The sequence below is a fragment of the Cibotium barometz genome, chromosome 7, assembly GCF_041138505.1.
Source record: "Cibotium barometz isolate CiBa-2024 chromosome 7, ASM4113850v1, whole genome shotgun sequence".
Lineage (NCBI taxonomy): Eukaryota > Viridiplantae > Streptophyta > Polypodiopsida > Cyatheales > Cibotiaceae > Cibotium > Cibotium barometz.
In genome coordinates this window covers 12,082,255-12,097,085 of record NC_141052.1, presented here as the reverse complement: position 1 = coordinate 12,097,085, position 14,831 = coordinate 12,082,255, and the positions used below count along the sequence as shown (strand labels likewise).

Sequence of the window (14,831 nt, the reverse complement as noted above, 5' to 3'; positions counted from 1 at the left end):
TACTTGCTTGCTTCTACTGATTGGGTGTGTGTGTTTCTGTTTGGAACCCTAACTGTAATTTGTGACAGGCCTGGGCCAAAATTACTGCCGACACCATCTGATAGGTACTCCATCTGGTGGCCGACAAGATCTTGCTCCACACACCATGCTTTCCATGCTTATGACTGCTTCCTTTCATAATGTTGTATCTGCTGCAAATCATTGCAAATCAGGGATTAGCCTAGGATTAGCCATGCCCATGTGCATGCACTTTACATCCCCTTCTGCTAAACTTGATGACACAATTCTAACTTCTGACCCTGGATGACTGTCATCATCGCTTGTCTCCATATACGGTCTCCCATACTTTGTCATCCTTACCTTCTTGGCAACCTTTTCACTCAAAACCTTGCCTTAGGTCTTCTGAGTCCACTCCAAGTCTGGTGTAGAACTGTGCATCTGTTCAACTTATCCCCTTGCCCTTCATGCTCTCTCCATGAACACTTTCTTTGGTCTTCTTTTCCTACGTATGCATGTCCAAACTGCGAGTCCTCTGGACCTCTTAGCATAGAGGTTTCACACAGCCCTGTGCCCCAAAACATCACACTGTTATTCACCTCTAATTAGCCAAGAGAGTACATCCATGAGGCCCAGTAAACACGGTCAATTTGCCCATGCACGTAGCCAAAACCACAGCCATGAAATAGTCCATGAACCCTTCCTGAAACATTCAATTGTTGCTCCTGTTTTTGCCCTCTTGGGCTGCAAATTCCTCCTCTCACAAGGAACCGAGAGAAGAACCCCCGAACAGCCCTTTGACTGGAAGAAAGAGAAGCTATGTACTCCTTAGGCTCGCATGCGTGTGATCAGAGCCCATCTTCCTTGCCTCAATCTCCATCTTCACCAAGACCGATCGAGAGAGAGAGAGAGAGAGAGAGAGAGAGAGAGAGAGAGAGAGATATTTTATTAACGTCTTCCAAAAGACTGAACTCGGCCTATGAGACAAATCGGTGTACCTGTGTGGGGTATCCTCTCTCATCCCAACAAAATGAAAAAGTACTGAACTAAAAAAAGCTGAATCTCGGTGTGCAATAAGTACAATGAGTGGGAGAGGTGATGGAGCTCTACTACTAGGAGAATGCAAAGCTATATGCATGGAGTATACAATCATGATATGCAACCTAGCTAGCTCCATCCTATACCATACTGGGGGTATAGAATGGTATACATCAATGAAGGGGGTGTCCACAGCTCCCTGAAGAACATGCCTGGGTTTGCTCTGAAGCGAGTCAGTCGCTCCGCACCCTCTCTGTGAAACCGAGCTCTGATCTCTGTCATCTCTCTCTGGTATAGGCGTGGTGTCCGAAAGCCAAGTGTCCTCTATCTCCTGCGGGCTCTGAGTGTCTCTGCTCTCTGGAGAGTAATTCCCTACTGTGTAGGGGCTGGGAGTGGGGTGGATGTCTGAAAAATGTAGTAATCTGTGTTTGTCGTCCCCCCTTTGGAGCTGTTTGAGCGTGTAATGATGTCTCTTTGTGACGCTGTATGTCTAGAATGAATCTCCCCAGTATGCGCTGGTCTGCTGCCTCAAAGATCTGGCGTAGGGAATGTGGCTCTCTAAATAAAATGGGATATCTCTCTCTGATGGCTGTATATGCTCTGCATCTGCATACATAATGCTCTTCACTCTCCACCTCCTCTCTGCATAATCTGCATACCCTCTTCTCTCGGGGGATCCGTGCTGCTCTGCCAGTCTCGATCTCCAATCGATGTGATGAGACTCTAAGCTGACCAATAGCTACTCGGGAGCCGTGTGGTAAAAAGCCCTCCATGTATCTAGGCCTCTCTATAAATCCATCATCAGTGATACTCATGAAGTGATCTCTGTAGTATAGCATCTTTGGTGGAAGAGGCTGTGTAGGTGATATCCATGTCTCTCGTGTATAGAGCTGCCATAGGTCCTGTCTCAATACTCTGTTCCTCTCACTATGAGAGAGACGGATATGTGGTGCATCCCTGTCATACTGGAATGGTGGTAGATGATCCATGTCTAGGCCATGCTGTGAGAACCAATGTGTGACCTGTGCATACCATGGGAGGCGCAGCAAACTCTACCATCATAGGAGGCGCAACAAACTCTGCTCGGATAATGTCATGAGGTACTGACAGTTTGCTGCGTATCATGCGTGCCATCATGAGGGCCTGTGGTCTCTCTACCTGTGTCCACCAATGGGTAGCAAGTCCTGGCGTCCATACCGCTGCTCCATACATCAGTGCCGGTGTGACTAATGTGTCAAATAGCCACCCCTTCGTCCGGGGCTCCTGAAAATGCGCCTGGTGGCACTGTCTCTCTAGCATAGCCAATGCTGCATATCCCCGTGTCAATCTGGCTCTGGCTGCTGAACCCATGGTGAAGCGCGTGGCTGCTGCAGAGAAGGTAACCCCTAGGTACACGTATGATGTCACCACCTCCACCTGGCGTCCTGCGAGAGTGAATGTCAGCTAACTCCTGCCCTGTCTCGATGTATGAAAGACCATAACCTTGGTTTTCCCAAGGTTCACAATAAGACCCCTCTGTGTGCAGAAATCATCGAGTGCATGTAGATGCTGCTGTAGACCTCCTGGAGACTCAGACACTAATACAATATCATCAGCATAAAGCATAATATGTACTGAGGTACCTGCTAGATCAACTCCATCTCCGCCTCCCGGTGTAATGAAGTCAGCCACCTCATCAATGTATAACCCAAATAGCGTGGGGGAAAGTGGGCATCCTTGCTTCACACCAATGGTGCTAGCAATAGTCTCGGACATACCTCCTGGGCATCTGACTCGCCCAAAAACCTGCTCATATAATGCATAGATGCCCCATGTCATATCTGCTGGTATGCCAAGAGACTGCAGGCGCTGAAAGAGCCTCTCTCGTGGTACTATGTCAAATGCCTTGCGGAAATCCACAAAGCAGCAATAGAGCTTTCTCTTCCTCACTCTGGCCTGATCAATCATACATCTCAAAGTGAATACATGGTCAGTGGTAGAGAAAGGCTTCAGCCCACATCTCCGCTTGCAACCTGAGTGTAGCTTCGAGTGTTGCCCTTGCAGTCCAACAACTCACGAAAAGAGAGAGAGAAGATGAGAGAGAGGAACTGGTCGACTGTGCACTTCCTGCAGTCAGAAGCCGTCTGCAATCCTGTCGACTTCCCTTCCAAGAGAACGAGAGAACTAATAATTCGCCGGCAGATGCTGCAGCCCGACTATGTGCCTAGAGAGAGAACCAGCCAACGTTGCTGCCCGACTGTGCGACTAGTGAGAGAACCAACCAGCGTTGCTGCCCGACGGTGTGCCTAGAGAGAGAACCAGCCAGCGTTGCTGCCCGACCAGCCCGCCTGCTATTCCATGATCCCTAGCACCTGTGTATATCTGCAGTTCAGCCGCTAGCCCTTCCAAAAAGCAAAGCCCCACGCGTCCAGCTGCAGCCTGATTCTCTCCAAAAAGCCACCCAACCTATAATAGTGTGGGCTCCCTAAAAAGGCCACGATTCACTTCAAAAGGTTTTTCTTAATTTTAAAGGCTTTAAACCTTTGTCACGTTGTCCCCTCCACACATGGTTTTATTAGTTTTTTAAAAACTTGTCCCCTTGTCCCCTAGTGTGAACATTTTAAAAAAATGTCTTGCTCACCGACCACCATGCTCACACTTATGTTGCACAAATTCACAGGGTCATTGAAACCGGCCTTCAGAAATCTGACAGGCGGTGAAACAAACACTCGCACACAAAACACTTCATCACCCATGGGGACTTGGAAAAGGAAACAAACAGGGGGAGCTAGAGTGCTCCTGCAAATAATACAAGGACACCGATTGGCCCCAAAACGCAGTGGCGCCCCTTGCGGTATTTCTATACTTGATCAAAATTTGAGTACAAAGTACAACTTGTCGAATCCTCTACCAATAGGATCCCTCGAAGCTTTCACCCAGGACATCCAAATAAGAACTCTCGTTATTACAGCGAAGCATTCCATAGAGAAGGCTCACCTGTACAACACCTCCCTGCTTGAAAAGGTCTTCTCCATCTCAACCATGGATCCCACAAACCCTTTCGTAGACAGCAGTAGGGCTATACCAAACCATATGATCTTCCCTATAGTCACAGCTTGCATGTAACCTTGAGAAAACTAGAACCTGTCCACATGAATCCAAAGACATGCTTTCCACATGAAACCAAAGACCTGTATCCCATAACCATAGGCTTGTTTCCTCCATACCAAAGTCCCGTTTCCTCTCGAAAACCAATGTCCTGTTTCCATGACAGATATACCATCAAATCACGGTTGCCAAAACCTAGAGAGAGAAAGATAGAGGACGTGCCAAGCAATCCTTGAATACACATAAGTCCAAGTCGAAGAGCAACAACACATCTCTTCCAAGAACATCATCTTGTGCATGTTAACTTGATCCTCTGTATCCCAATCTCGTAAACAAGGCCTGCAATCCATGATGAGAGAGAGAGAGAGAGAGAGAGAGAGAGAGAGAGAGAGATTTTATTAACGTCTTCCAAAAGACCGAACTCGGCCTATGAGACAAATCGGTGTACCTGTATGGGATATCCTCTGTCATCCTGACAAAATGAAAAAGTACTGAACTAAAAAGCTGAATGTGGGTGTGCAATAAGTACAATGAGTGGGGGAGGGGATGGAGCTCTACTACTAGGAGAATGCAAAGCTATATGCGTGGAGTATACAATCATGATATGCAACCTAGCTAGCTCCATCCTGTACCATACTGGGGGTATAAAATGGTATACACCAATGAAGGGGGTGTCCACAGCTCCCTGAAGAACATGCCTGGGTCTGCTCTGAAGCGAGCCAGTCGCTCCGCACCCTCTCTGTGAAACTGAGCTCTGATCTCTGTCATCTCTCTCTAGTATAGGCGTGGTGTCTGAAAGCCAGGTGTCCTCTGTCTCCTGCGGGCTCTGAGTGTCTCTGCTCTCTGGAGAGTAATTCCGTGCCGTGTAGGGGGTGGGAGTGGGATGGATCTCTGAAAAAATGTAGTAATCTGTGTCTGTCGTTCCCCCTGTGGAGAGAGAAGGTCTCTCGGCTGTGTGGCAACCCCACCTGCTCGCGAAGAGAGAGAGAGAGAGAGAAAACCCCTTGGCTATTAGCCCCTCGGCGCCTCCTTCGGCTCGCCTCCTTCCAAGAGAGAGATAGAGTCGTGCTGTTCAGCCCTTGCGCCTCTGTGGCCGCCTGCAGTCCTCCTGGCTGCCCGACTGGCTGTAGAGAGTCTCCGGCCTCGCCCGTTGTTGGCTGAAGCCCATACGTGCTCATTTGTGCAACCACTTGGCGTAGAGAGCCTCGCACCTGACACCTGCCTAGCTGCCCTGACTGGCTGCAGCCCACCTGGCGCCCGTAGCTGACTGTAGCCCATGCGCAACAGCGCCCTGGTCTTCCACTCGTGCACGCAGCAGCACTGACTCCATACAGCAACCTGCCCAACGATGACCACCAACCGGCACTCGCCCCTGCTGACCACACGGCGACCACCTCCCGTCACATGGCCACCCTTAGGCCCTGTTATAAACATGCGATTCAAATCGTTTTTCTCAAAAAAGGCAAAGGCAAAGATTAAAAACGCATGCCTCCAATAATAATATTTTTAAGTCATCAAAGGTTTTAAAAACCTTATAAACTTAAAATCTCTTTTGTCCCCTTTCACACTTGGGCTGGCCACACATATGGGTTTCCTTTTCATATCCAAACTGCTGCCTGTTCACACTAACCATCCCGTGCCCGTGCCCACCTGCATGTTGTCCAGAGGAAAAAACACAGGGTCGTAACAATCGTGACACTATCCGCTGGCTGACACGATCCTGCTCCACACACTATGCCTTCCATGGCAATGACAGCTACTACAACTCCAAAATATAATGTTTTATCTGCTGCAAATCAGGGATTAGCCTTGTCCATGTGCATGCACATGGCTTTGTCTCTCTCTCTCTCTCATGGCTTTGGGATGGACCTCCTCCCCCTCTCGCCCCCCCCCCCCCCCCCCCCCCGGGAGTACGGCTTGGACTCCCCCTTCCTTGGTAGAGATTTCCCTGAAGCTTCATTCCTACAGAGAGCATTTCTTGAGGGTCACTGGGGATGGCTTCATTTAGAAACCAGTTATCTCACACAGACACTTGGCCCACGCCGTGAGGATTGCCATTGGTCGACTGAGGGCATCATCACACAGCTTTCGGATTCAGATAAGGAGAGCAGAGAGGTATGTCAATGGAACTGGCTGACAGCAGGTCATCCAGTTTACTATTCCTTCAAGGGCCTATAAAAGGCATCGCTTGACTCCTAGTAGAATATCTGACACCTCACAAGTGTTAGGTCAAAGTAGATAGGTAGGATAGGGTCTTCCACATGGAGAATCCCTCTGTAATACCGTACTTTACAATAGTATCACTGGTGTAGTCACACTCGTTCAAGGCTTGCATGGTTTGTTGTACTCTAGTTGAGAGTGTTTCACTTTGATTTGCAGGATCTCAAATGCCTACTCTAAGACGCCGCCAAAACGACAGGTGTTTTCTCCTCACAGGTTAATCAAAGACAATTCTTCGCATTCTCCATTGTCTAGTGTGGCTTTCTGACTTTTACCACTGGGCTGTAATACTAGGCTCACAAATCTGCATGAAAGTAGTATCTGCATGGTCTTGATCTTGTATCCATGCATGTGCTTGCCTTTTGAAAACTCTCTTTAAGTTTGGTTTAGCTGCTGGATTGGAGCAGGGATGAATTTGAAGAGCTTGAAGCAGTTCCAACACCAGCCACTGTTGAAGGACCTTTGGAACCATCGTCAGCCCCATCTTCCGCTGTGGGAGCCAACGATGACCCTTTGGAGTGCTTTTTTAGTGTATGCTTGCTGAACATACACCATGAGTGAGAGGATGCACGAAGAAGATTCGAATGCTTCAGTGTTGTTTTCTATTTGCGTTTCTAGCTCCCTTATCATCTTCTATCTTTTGTTGCAGAATGCCTTGCATGTTAGTGCACATGAACCTGTAGCTTCCTGAAATGTAAGGTCGTTGGCTGCTTCATATCTGTCTTCTCCACATCCTTCTGATGGAGTGATGCCCATATTTTCTCCAGTGCTTGCAATTCCGCCTCCACCTCTTCCACCACCACCGTTACCACCATCAACAAATCAACTGGTGGGCCAGACTGGGAATGCCAACTCAGAAGTTCCTTTAAAACCTTACTTCTATGTGCCACCTCCTTTACCTTCTTCACAGCCTCTCACACTTCATCCTCCACCTGCATTGCAGCCATCTGTTGGGGCTTCTTTACTGCAGCCATTCCCTCCACCAACTCCTCCATCTCTAGCACCAGCTTCAACCTTGCCTATCAGGTCATTCATCAGCAAGGAAGGAGTTCGTGATGCACTGTTCCAACTGGCACAGGTAATGTTATTCTCATCCCACCACTTTATTCAAACAGGCTGAAAGACAACCGTGCTGAGTTTCACAAATTTCTGACATGATGTGAACTTGGGGCTTATTTTGTGTTTTGTGTGTGTGTGTGTGTGTGTGTGTGTGTGAGAGAGAGAGAGAGAGAGAGAGAGAGAGAGAGAGAGAGAGAGAAATGAAATGAAATGAAATGTTATATTAACGTCTTCAAAAGGCCAAAGTGACCTATGAGACCAAAGTTACAACCATGTGACATCTGATACACTGTCTGGAAAAAGAAAAGAAAGAACTGAAGGTAAGTATCTAGCCCTACAATACATCAGTAGGGAGCATCCGGAAGCAGCAACTAGGGAGAGTGGGAAGCTAATGCTACTAGTCAATATGGGGTACATGAGTACATGGATACATGAATACATGAATATGGGGGAGTACAAAAGTGACAGTGAGTACAATAGTATATGGCTGGAGTCGTAATCATCCTAGGAGCTCTAGCATGGGTCTCTGCCGGATGGCCTGGATATCTGCCATAGTGAGATGCCTGGTCGGACGAGCCCGATGCCTCGCAATGATGCTTTGAATCCTCCGGTGTAGGCACTGTCTCCGATGTAAGGATCTGCGAACCCTAGGGCGTGGATCTGCCCAACTGGATAGCTCTCTCAACTAGAGTCCCACGGGGTGCCCACTGTTGGGCTGTCGGCTATGTGTCCTTCCGTGTAGTCCCTCTAAAGAAGTCAGTAATCTGTCTCTGTGTGGACTCCCTGCCAGTCGGGCGTCTGCTCTTGATAATGGACTCTCTAAGCCTGCGGATCTCCAGGAGATAAAAACCCAAGCATCGCTGATCACAATAGTCCATGACTCTAGCCAGTGGTCCAAATCCCTCTCTGAAAAGGCAATGGTAGCGCCCTCGAATCTCATAATATGCTGTGCAGCGACAGATGTAGTGGTCCTCCGTCTTTGGCTCTATCCAACAAATCTGACAAATCCTGTCCCCTGGAGGTATGCCTCTAAATCTGCCTGTCTCTATCTCTAACTGATGTGAAGAGGTGCGGATCTGCCCAATGGCGCACCTCAATCCATGAGACAGATGGGTATCCATGTAGCTCGGTCTAAGTATAAAGCCATCCTCAGTGGTGCGGAGAAGATGGTCTCTATAGAAAGCCATCTTCGTCCCCAACTCCTGTGAGGGCTCTAGCCATGTCCTCCTAGTGTCCAACTGAATGAGGTCCTGTCTGATGACTCTACTAATCTCAGAATGTGTCAAGGTGAGAGAGGGTGCCTCCAGAGAGTACTGGAAGGGTGGAAGTCTGTCTAAACTGAACCCGTGGAGCTCAAACCAGGATGCTATCTGCCCATACCAACATGAAGTGTCTCCCTCCATGGCTAGTTGATGAGAGGACTCTAAAGCAAGTCGTGCATACCGGTGTCAGGGAAGCTCCCAGGTGCTATGAATGAAGGACAGTGATCTGGCAAGAGCCTCGACTACGATTGGTGGTGCTCCCATCTCGGCTCTGATAATCTCATGGGGTACCGAGGCCTTAGCCCGAATCATCCTGGAGATCATGGACACAAGTGGTCTCTCCATCGATCTCCATCCATCGTATGTGCGTCCTGATCGACTGTGACGATCTAGGCTAGGCCCCCAAATCTGTACTCCATATAGCATAGCCGATGTGACAAGCGTGTCAAAAAGCCACTGCTTAGTGCGTGGCTCCTGAAACTGTACCTGTGAGCACATCCTCTCTAGACCTCCTAGTGTTGCATATCCTCTAGTCAATCTGGCCTCTGCTGCCCCCCTCATGGAAAATGTAGGCCCAGTGAACACCACTCCAAGATATGTGTATGAGTCAACATACTCCACTGTCTCCTGCCCATATGTGAAAATAGGCGCTGATCTCCAGACCCACTGAGCTGTAGTGTTAAACACCATAACCTTGGTCTTACCAAGGTTAACTGAGAGCCCATTGTCTTGTGCAAAAGCATGTAAAGTATCCAAGTGCCTCTGCATACCCTCTGGTGAGTCTGCTATAAGCACAATATCATCAACATATAAGAGCAGAGGTATCCAAGTGCCAGCCAACTGGGCTCCTTTGTCCCCTCGTGTCCCAATATAATCAGAGATCTCATCAATGTATAGTCCAAATAGAGTCGGAGAGAGCGGGCAGCCCTGTTTCACCCCTATAGTGGAGTGTACTGGCTGGGAGAGACCCTCTGAAGTCCGCACTTGCCCAACTACTCTCATAAAGTGCCATAATACCCCAAATGAGCTCACATGGAACCCCCAAGTCTTGCAGCCTGCGCATCAGTCTAGCTCTGGGCACTGTGTCAAAGGCCTTGCGGAAATCCACAAAGCCACAGTAGATCCTCCTCCCATGTGCTCTGCCCTCCTCAATGATAGCCCTGAGGGTAAAGATATGATCCAAAGTAGAGAATCTCCTCCTGAAACCGGCCTGTCCCTGAGCTTGGACCCCTTGTCTCTCTGCCCATCTGCCCAACTCCTACTCAAGAATAGAGGCATATAGCTTGGCCAACGAGTGACCAATCATAATGGTGCGGTAGTTAGTCGGCAGGCTCGGATCTCCAGACTTGAGTACCGGAATCGTGGAAGTACTCCAAGTCCCAGGAAACCCCTCACACATGGCTCTATTAAACATGAGAGCTAGCAAGTCTGCAATCATATCTCTAGCATGTATGAAATGCTTGGCTACAATGCCCTCATGATCCTGTGCCCTCCCTGTATGCAATCTGTTGATGGCCATCCTCACCATCTCTGTTGTGAAGAAGGTAGAAGTGGGTGGACAAGGCTCTGGAGGGTTCGGTAGTGGTGGCTGCTCTGGTATTGTGTAGAGGGAGGCTGCATACTCGCCCCATGTATCTGGAGAGGTAATGGCCGGAGGCGGGGGGTGCACTCTAAGCAATCTCCAGGCCTCCCCAGAATCCTGATTCAAAAACAACTGATAGATGTCTCTCTCTCCAGCCGAGCTAAGAATGCTCTCTTCTTCCGCCGAATGAGGGATCGGAAGATGATGTGTGACTGTCTATATGTAGTAACACCTGTGGCCACCTCTCTTTGTAGGCGGGCTCTGAGCTCCCTACAGTCATCATCATACCAACTATTCTGGGGCATGCTTCCAGGACGTGGTCGTACTGTGGGCTGCGTGTGTGGGAAGGCCGTCGCTGCAGCTGTATGTAAAGCCTTTGTCAGGATCTGTGTGAGCTCTGCTAATTGCCTCTGTGGATCCTTTGCACTTAACAAGCTGTAGATCTCTATGGTGTATACTCCATCAGTCTCTCTACAGAAGGTATATCTCGGGTGATAGGAGGACTGCCCAACCTGGCGGGTACTGTAGTGGAAATCCACCGTAAAGGAGAGAAGTGCATGATCCACCGTAACTCCGATGGGCCTGGGGCCAATCGCAAAATCCTGGATACTCGGGATGAAGGTTGGCGAGGCTAAAACATAATCCATTGTGCTGGCCCCATGTCTGTGTGGAAAGCAAGTAAAGCCATTGGCAAGTGGATACCTCTCTAGGCCATTTAAAATGGCCAGCCCATGTGCAGTCCCCATCTCCAAGAGGTATCTCCCATACTCAGTACACTCCACCTCATCCTGTGATCTCCGGGTCAAACACATCTCCTCCACATCTCTCTCTCTCAACATCTCCTCCGAAGTGTCAAAGAAGGAGGTCTGGTATTGAGCTGTTCGTAAAGTCCCCAAGTATGATAACATCCTCCCTGGAGAACTCCCATATGTCCTCATCTAGAATCATATATGGAGATTGCCCCTTGGGCGCTGCATAATGAGATGTGCTGGGTGGAAAGTAACATATAGCAATGTATAGGGGTCTACCCTCATCTGCCCTCACTCTGACCCACATGTACCTCGCGCTCTCATCACGGCGCATAACATGGATGAGTGGCTGAAGCTCCTCTCTAAAAAGAACTGCAACTCCTCCAGATCCGCGACCACCATGCTTCGAACGGGCCCCCTGTCTACAAGTCGTCTCCCATCCGTATCCCGCCACTCTCGGTAATGTGCTGCCTGGGGCCTGATGTGTCTCCGAGTAGAAGATGATGTCCCTATCTCTGAAGCTGTCCTCAAAGGCCCCCACATCCAGTCTCAATGCTCCGTTGCAGTTCCATACTGCAAGTCTCAGACTGGTCCCATAGGTCTCGCACCCAATGTGTGAGAGAGAGAGAAAGATAGACGTTACTAATGTCTACTAAAGACCCAATGGGTCTATGTCATATGAGACCAAAAAGTGCTACATATGTTCCATGTTTAAACATGACCAAAAAGTGCTAAAGAAATGAAAATGGTCCACATGCTACGTGGGCCTCACATGAAGAATGAATTAATGAGGCTCATCATGTGCCGTCCTCCTCTAATATAGTATACATGAAGTCAATGCCCACTGGTTGGGGCGGTGGCTGCCCAGGATGCAACCTCCTGTGCGCTGTCTGAGCACGGTGTCCCGATGACGGTGGAGCTCCAATAGGTACACATACTGCATATTACGTAACCCGTGAGAGAGGGCAGCGGAACAAGAAACACAAGCACACACACTGTATTTAAATCCTATAGTATATATTATGTGCAAGAAAATGTGTTACAACTTCTCAAGTACAAATGGTGATCTTTGATCTGAGCACTAACGCTGCTGTTAGATGGTAGTGCTCAGTCCAAGGTCTCGTTGCAGATCTGTTTCCAGCACCTCCAATCAGCCCTCAGATGGTTGCTCCTGATTGTGTGATCCTGAATATGAGAGATGATGGACTCAATATCCATCCGCGACGCCAAAGACGGTGAGATTACCAAAGAAAGGAGAACCGTTATTGTCAGTGAATGGCTCACCATTGGGAGTTTTTGAAAAGGATGGGATTACAGTGATACCTGGCAAGCTCTCTCTCTCTCTCATGCATGCAAGAAGGAAAGGTAAATAAGGCCTCGTCATTGTTTGTCTAGCAGAGGAACGCCCAAGAAGGGCTAGAAGAAGGTCACATGCGTCAGCAGCAGTTTCCTACGTCTAAACCATGTTGTCTTGCTATGGTTGTCCTTCAAGAGTGTTAGCAGCAGGTGTGTGACAAAGTGGCTCTTCTTTTGAGGTCCACCACTGGCCTTGGTGTTCTTTTCTGTCTTCAAGATCTTCTCGATCTGTACATTTCTCGATCTTCAAGAACACCACTGGCCTTGGTGTTCTTTTCTGTCTTCAAGATCTTCTCGATCTTTACATTTCTCTAATACCATGTCACATGCTAGAGATAAGTCTTCTCTTGTTTCTCTCATCTGGATGGTGCTAATGTTGTGATAGAAGCCTCAAGTTAAATGTTACCTCTCTGTTGATATTTGTGTCTACTCAAGTCTCATATTTGAACCCATGACCCTGACTTCTTCTAGACTAGAGCTCCTAGAGCAGATCCACTACTACACTCGACCTCTAGGTTGATGCAGGAGCCTGCCCGAGAGGAGTGACACTAGACATAGCCATCGAGCTATGCAGAGCCCGATGCCCCAAACCCCGTGGCCCCCCCCCACGCTCGCATCACCACAAAAGGATCAGAGGCATCATTTCCCACCACCACAGGACTTTCTCCCGCCGGCTCAGGTTTACTACATTGGGCACCATGATGCAGCGCCCTATGTGGGTGATGTGAGAGCTCGACGCTCTTTGTATTGGGATCAGCTTTGGCATTTCAGCTCTTGTTCCTTTCTTTTATTTTTAGTACCCATGATGATGTATTCCATGGATTTGATGTAATCTTTTGGTCTCATAGGCAATTTTGGCCTTTTGTAGGTGTTAATATAACTCTCTCTCTCTCTCTCTCTCTCTCTCTATAGCCATATACTGTTGTACTCATTGTCACTTTTTTACTCCCCCATATTCATGTATTCAGGTATCCATGTACTCATGTACCCCATTTTGACTAGTAGCATTAGCTTCCCCCCTACTGATGTATTGTGGGGCTATCTCTTTTCTTTTCCAGACAGTGTATCAGATGTCACATGGTTGTAACTTTGGTCTCATAGGTCACTTTGGCCTTTTGAAGACGTTAATATAACATTTCATTTCATTTCATCTCTCTCTCTCTCTCTATGTTCTCCTGTATGATTCGCAGCAAACCATCAGTCCCACATGTGGGAGAGTGGCCAACCCTGCCCGACTGCCCTTTGGTGCTGGTCGCCCACACCTGACTGCCTTCCAAAGCTGCCGCATAGCCCAGGCCCGCCCTTCTCAGGGCTGCCCAGCCAAGCCTGGCCCTAGGTACACTGGTCTGGAACCTGAGCCCGGGGTCTGGACCACGTGGAGGTGCGTCACACTCTCCCACTCCTCAGGGCTGCACTGGCCTGGAACCTGAGCCTGGGGTCCGGACCACGTGGAGGTACGTGACAGTCCTCCACTTGAATCTCAGCTGTCCTGAGCTTCATGCCCTCGTGATAAGCTCTCGGAAACTCCGTTCTGCTGGCTGAGCTTCAACCTTAGTGAACTCTTGGTAATCGTGGCCAATGCTGCCACATAAAGCATGCTACCTCCAGTTCCTTGGTTATGACATTGCTTGATCCTTGAATCATGAAATTGTGGTGCTATTATTCCCAGCTATTAATAGGGAATCATCAGTGCTTGTCCTTTGCTCTTCAAGTAAATGCACGAAGCACCCAGTTGCTGCTTTCCTCTCTTTAAAATAGTTTACATGCCATTTTTGGACTGAAAATTTAACTTTCCATTACTAGAAGGCTTTTTGTTTATCCTCACCTTTGTTGGTGTTGTTGCAGAACGTCAGTTTTATTGACATGGTTTATGAGGAAATGTTGAAGGCACATGGATTGTCAACATAGCTTCTGCTATGGTGGTCAATGCCGTTTCAGTTTTGCATTTCCTATGTATATTAGTCTTAAGCCTTGTGGTGAAGGTTTTTAGTGTGTTTAAATTGAGGTCTTACAATTGTGCCATAGCTCTGTAATAGCAACGAACATGACACTTGTGCTTGGTTTAGCCAAATGCCACAAAGTTGAAGCTGTACAAATTCTTTGTTCATGTTCTTTAAAAGTCTAATGTCGCCAATATTGTATGTGGCATTACTGAATTATACCTACATTGGTCACTGTCCAGTGTGATATATGCTCATGTAAACTGTATACAGCGTTTAATGTCATATATGCCCTGGTAGAGAGTATCTACCTTCTTTCACTCCCACTATGCTCACCCTGGGAGTTTTCAGAGAGATGGCACAGACTTGAATGCGACTAGTCTCATGGATTAAACTCACCCACGTGGCTTGCAATGCATTGCCCCAGAAAGCTAAGGAATAACAAGACGCCATGCAAGTAAAGGGGTTACAAATGACGTGCAATTCCTAGGCCATGATAGATCTCATCAACGGGAAAAGAGGGTACACTACTACGTTAGTG

At 48.2% G+C, this 14,831-nt stretch overlaps 1 pseudogene across 1 annotated transcript in view; it reads left to right on the top strand.

The window, feature by feature from the left end:
• The window catches only part of LOC147636688 (mRNA-decapping enzyme-like protein), an 81,501-nt pseudogene extending 66,887 nt beyond the window's left edge, over positions 1-14,614 (top strand). Inside the window, exons 6-9 of the transcript XR_015266195.1 lie at positions 6,502-6,558; positions 6,750-6,873; positions 6,992-7,420; positions 14,196-14,614. The product of XR_015266195.1 is annotated as an mRNA-decapping enzyme-like protein (transcript). The remainder of the gene's footprint in view (positions 1-6,501; positions 6,559-6,749; positions 6,874-6,991; positions 7,421-14,195) is intronic.
• Positions 14,615-14,831: the final 217 nt, after the last annotated feature.